This window comes from Heloderma suspectum, chromosome 1 (assembly GCF_057233095.1).
Source record: "Heloderma suspectum isolate Gila_16-S chromosome 1, 16-S_ref, whole genome shotgun sequence".
NCBI classification, from domain to species: domain Eukaryota; kingdom Metazoa; phylum Chordata; class Lepidosauria; order Squamata; family Helodermatidae; genus Heloderma; species Heloderma suspectum.
The window spans coordinates 27,129,803-27,135,886 of record NC_139458.1 but is presented as its reverse complement, the minus strand read 5'-3'; positions in this window follow the sequence as shown (position 1 = coordinate 27,135,886).

Genomic DNA, 6,084 nt, shown 5'->3' with positions numbered 1-6,084 from the left:
GGTTGCGAAGAGGCAGAGGAACTAGAGATCAAATTGCCAACATTCACTGGATCATGGAGAAAGCAAGAGAATTCCAGAAAAATGTCTATTTCTGCTTCATTGACTATGCTAAAGCCTTTGTGTGGATCACAACAAACTGTGGCAAATTCTTAAAGAGATGGGAGTACCAGACCACCTTACCTGTCTCCTGAGAAACCTGTACGAGGGTCAAGAAGCAACAGTAAGAACTGGACATGGAACACGCGACTGGTTCAAAATTGGGAAAGGAGTACGACGAGGCTGCATATTGTCACCCTGCTTATTTAACTTATATGCAGAGTACATCGTGAGAAACGCCGGGTTGGATGAATCACAGGTCAGAATTATGATTGCCAGGAGAATTATCAACAACCTCAGATACGCCGATGATACCACCCTAATGGCAGAAAGCGAAGAGGATCTAAAGAGCCTTTTGTTGAGGGTGAAAGTGGAGAGTGCAAAAGCTGGTTTGAAACGCAACATTAACAAAACTAAGATCATGGCATCTGGCCCCATCACTTCCTGGCATATAGAAGGGGAAGAAATGGAAGCAGTGACAGATTTTACTTTCTTGGGCTCCAAGATCACTGCAGACGGTGACCGTAGCCATGAAATTAAAAGACGCTTGCTCCTTGGGAGGAAAGCTATGGCAAACGTAGACAGCATAGTAAGAAGCAGAGACATCACCTTGCCGACAAAGATTCGTACAATCAAAGCTATGGTATTCCCAGTAGTAAAGTATGGCTGTGAGAGCTGGACTATAAGGAAGGCTGAGCGCCGAAGAATTGATGCTTTCAAACTGTGGTGCTGGAGAAGACTCTTACGAGTCCCCTGGACTGCAAGGAGGTCCAATCAGTCAATCCTAAAGGAAATCAACCCTGAGTGCTCATTGAAAGGACAGATACTGAAGCTGAAGCTCAAATATTTTGGCCACCTAATGTGAAGAGAAACTCCCTGGAAAAGACCCTGATGCTGGGAAAGATTGAAGGCAAAAGGTAAAGGGGACGGCAGAGGATGAGATGGCTAGATAGCATCACCGATGCAATGAATATGAACTTGAGCACACTCCAAGAGAGAGCGGAAGACAGGAAGGCCTGGCATGCTATGGTCCATGGGGTCACAAAGAGTCGGACACGACTGAACAGCAACAAATTTAGCAGGGGGTTGGACTTGATGGTTTTATAGGCCCCTTCCAACCCTACTATTCTATGATTCTATAAAAAGAAATACAGTACATCCCACCATTGTGGGGAGAGCCAGCGTAGACTTAGAGAACCAGTGTAGTGTAGTGGTGAGAGTGACGGACTGGGAGCCGGGAGATCTGGGTTCTAGTCCCCACTTGGCCATGGAAGCTCACTATGTGACTTTGGGCCAGTCAGAGACTCTCAGCCCAGCCTACCTCACAGGGTTGTTGTTGTGAGGATAAAAACGGAGAAGAGGAGGATAACGTAAGCCACCTTGGGTTCCTTGCAAGAGGAAAAAAGGTGGAATATAAATGCAATAAATAACATAAATTATAAATAAGACTGTGAGCGGTGTGGCTGCTCGCTCGGCCGTCCAGGTGCTAATTCAAGGCCCCCCCCTCACCCTTCCTATGATCCTGTGATGTTAAACCAGACTTGGACTGGACAGCCCATCACAGAGGACACCTTAAATAGAGGACTGGCCTTTGGAAACCCTTCAAATACAAGACTGTCCTCTGTAAAGTAGGGCGTACGGCCGCCTTACTTGTACAGGGGGTGAAGGGCAGGCCACGTGGTGGACACAGCTTTGTCCTCCAACACTTTGCCATAGAGAACACACTGCTCCACCTGATGCCTGCTCGCTGCACTACATGCTGCAGTGCAGAAGTACTGGCACCAGCCTGCGACCCCTGAGCAGGGCAAGCATGCACCCCCCCCAATGCATGCACACGGAAAGGCTGCTGGAGTGTGTGGCTTGGGCTGCTTGCCTCTCTGCCTGCTCGCTTCGTCCGGAGCCATTCCCAACAGCACTGTCTGTAACATGTTGGGAGGAAGTTACTAGGCAACTCAGCCACTCAGCTCAGCCAAGCAACAAGCAAACATTAGTGCTGCTGGGATGCTTGTTCAGGAGAACGAGGGGCTCAGGAGGAATGGCTGAGGCTTCTGCTACTGCCCCCCAGTATCTGCCAGCATTCAGCCCTCGTTCGGTACGAGAATTCCGTTTCAATTTATTAAACATCCAAATTTATTCTGTTCACCCTCCCAAATACGAACACATTTTTCAGGCAAAGACCACATATACCTGAGCTTGCGATCGCATTTGCAAAAAAAATGCAAACTTTAAAAATGCACATTTTGGAAGAAAAAACCACATTTTTCCGCACTTTAGTCGATGGGGTTGGGTGGGAAGTACACAATTTGGTGTGCACTTTAAAAGATGTGCACTTTCCTCTTTTGAACAGCAGCGTGGTGTAGTGGTTAAAGTGTTGGACTGGGACTTGGGAGATTTGGGTTCTAGTCCCACGCTATCATGAAGCTCACTGGGTGACTTCGGGCCAGTCACTGACTCTCAGCCTAACCTACCTCCCAAGGTTGTTCGGAAGATAAATGGAGGAGGAAGACTATGTAAACCGCCTTTGGGTTCCTTGCAAGAGGAAAAATGCCAGACAGAAATGTAGTAATAAATGATAAATAAAAAGCTCACATTTGGGGATGGGAATGAGGTGGACTGAACTTCAAGGTGGAACTCTTGAGAACTTTGATGAGGTCTAGCTTGTTGATTCTCCCATTCCTAGTTTCTGCATTGAGCAAAAAAGGCATGGTCTTATTTATTACATTTCTATACCACCCAATAGCTGAAGTTCTCTCATGGTCTTTTAGGACTTGGCACCCTCTCTGGAATTTTCTTCCTAGAAGGGCTTTGTCAGGCTTGTTCTGAGATGATGTTTTAGACATTGGTGGAAGCCTCTCTTTTTTTATGTCAGAGGCTTCTTGAAGCTATCAGCTTATCTACTTTCTGGTATAGTTTTATTCTCTAAACTCACTGCTCACTTTTATTATTTGATGGGCTTTTGCAATTTGTTTTGTTTAATACAGATGTTAGTGCAAATTGCCTTGAGTGCTTGCTATGGCCAGATTGGGTGGGATAATTCTAATAGATTACATGTATCCCCCCCCACAAAATGACAACAGTCGATGCTTTCCATGACCCCAGAGAAAGTGTATGTGTGCGCCAACAATTTTAAAGACAGTTTGAGCACCGGGCTTGGTTGCAAGACAATTTGAAACTGACAGCGTGTTGCCAGGGGCAAGACGTCTTTACCTAATTTTCAACTGAATCATTTCTTTTTAAAAGTGCATACTGCTGGAGTATTTTAAACGCCTCTCTCCCCAGTGCTCTACCTACTGACTTGCCATCCAAAGCTTCAATTAAATAACAGTTTGGAACATAATGAACTGAAAAAAAATCACACTCTCAAGTGAGATAAGCATGTAACAAGGATGGTGAGAGAATTGCGAAGGTACAGTAGAAACAGGACCAGCTGCTGGCTAGTGAGATTTGGCCAGATTTTGACAAAAGGAGAATATAGGATGGGAGTCATGGAAAGGAAGACATACTGTGAATAATTTTGTGGCAACTCAAAGGGCCTGTTCAGCCTCGTAGGGGGAGAGGGTGGTTAGGGGGGGTGTAGTGAAACCATGACGTGCGGGCGCACCAGACGATCGTGGAACCACCCAGCACCATGTGGTTCCATTAAACCCCCCCTTCCATAGTTACCTAGGGATCTTCCCAGCATGTTTAACGTGCATCCCGTCATCCTCTGCATCATGAATGGGCCCCTGGAGCATAGAGAAAGCCTGCAGTGGCTAGAGCATCGCTGGCAGTGGTGGACGCTCTAGCAGTGGACTCTATAGTTGCACCCTAGAAGTCCTCCGGAGCCCATTTTAATCACTGGGGAACCCACCAGATGACACGGTAAGCCTCCCTGGAACCTCTTAAGCCTGTTGTGGGGGTGGTTAGCTGGGGTGGCTTACTAACCACAAGGAACATGGTTTTCTCCCCCCACATGACATGCTAATGTTTAGCGTGTCATGGTAAGCGGAAATTCCCTAACCATCATGCCTTAGTGTGATGTCTGAACAGGGCCAAAGACTAACAAGTTTTGAAGGCTGCAGCTCAGTGGCAGAGCACACGTTTTGCATGGGAAAGATCCTAGGTTAAATCTTGGCATCTGTGGGTATGCCTAGGAAAGACTCTTGTCTGAGACCTTGCAGAGCTATTGCTTGTCAGTGCAGACATCAGGCTTGAAGATCAACTTTGGTTTTTTACTAGAACGCTGTGGTCCACCAGCCAGAAGGTCCAGATGCAAAAGAGTGGCTTGGATAGGGCAGAGCTAAATGAAAATGGTGGCTTGGGGCGGAGCCAATTACCTCCTGCATTCCATGAGCCACACACTGGAATAACTTGCATATGCAAGTGCAAATCTGCATCTGACTTACTACGGATCAGGAATGCTACACAAAACTCTGAGATCAACCAGCAGAGATTTACAAAGACTGGGTCAAATGCAACCGAGTAATACTCCCATTTTACAGGGGAGGAACACTGAGGCTGAGTGATAAGTGATTAGCAAAGGGTCAGCCATACCAGAGAATATTTATAAATTTTTCACATTTACTTATTATTGCTTGGCCATTGAGTCAGAAACCTTTGCAGATCTTCTTCTAATCACCTAGAGATCTACCATTAGATCCCAATCTACCTTCTGCCTGCCTGACTTGATATAGGGCAGCTTCCATATCCCTATGCTTCCTTATGTTCCTTATTGTGGCATGAGCTTTCATAGCAACAGCCTAATCTAGAGACAGCCATTTGGCTGTGAAATGAGAAACCAATCTCCAAGGCAATTTCCTCTGGTTGCATTTGGATGTAATGTATGGTTCAGCATTACCTTAAATAAGCTTAATTTTGTGTGCTGTCCTCCTCTGGGACAGCATGGGAGGAGGAGACCAATGTTCATTGCCATATTTAATTTACCACAGTTTAGCATTATGCCTGCACTTAGATAAACTATAGTTAGTCCTGTATAGTCCTGTATATTACAGCCAACTAGAAGCTTATCACACATTAGGTGCTGATGTGTATCAAAATGGCCATCCGTAGCCACTCTTAATTTTGTGTGAAACCGAGGCCTGTTTGCTTTGTGTTAATTACATTATTTTTAATAGCAAAACCATGAAAGGAAGATTTGTTTCCCTCTTTCTTTGGCCTGTTAAATACAGTAATTCTACTCCTTTTGTTGCCAACTGTTCGGCAGCTATCCTGACAGCCGAGCCACATTCCTGAACTCATTTAATAGCTATTTATCATCCAGTAATCTGCCCATTTTCAAGAACGAATAAAGTTAAGTGTTCCAGAAATTGGAAAAAATTGAAACTTGACCTTTATTAAGTGGGTTAATTGTCACCATCACAGCATGTATGAAATTAATGACCAAAAAGTAGAATTTCTGAGTTTCAGAAGACTAGGTTAATGTCCAAAAAAAAAAAAGTATAAACTCTGACCTTTTTGACATATGCCAAAAGAAACAGCCACCTTAATAAATTACTACCTGTGTGCAATTATACTAAACCATCCTCAGCATCCAATCACTTAAATTAATTGCTGTAAGACACCCTGGCTCTACTTTAGATATTAGAGTTATTCTCAAGTCTCTTCAGCAGCCTACAAGCTAGGTTTTGGAAGGCAGATTCATTTTTCAAGTGCACTGCCCAATATAGAAAACTATTCCACACACATTTATTAGGGATGGGATTGAGAGCGTCCAAATAAGGCACTGAAAACGTTTAAGAATAAAAGGGTTAATACAATTTTTAATGCAACTTGAAGCAGAGAAATTACTTAATTTATGCTTGGCAATAGGGCTGTGGATACTGATTACCATGGGCAGTATCCAGCACTGCCACTGTGCCTCTGCTGGCTCCATTGTGCTCGTGGGACCTACCATGAGCACAAGAGGAACTCACAGTTCCTAAAAGAACCCCGGAGACAAGCAGCAACACTTGTCTCCAGAATGGGACAAGACAGTGGAGCTTGAGCTCT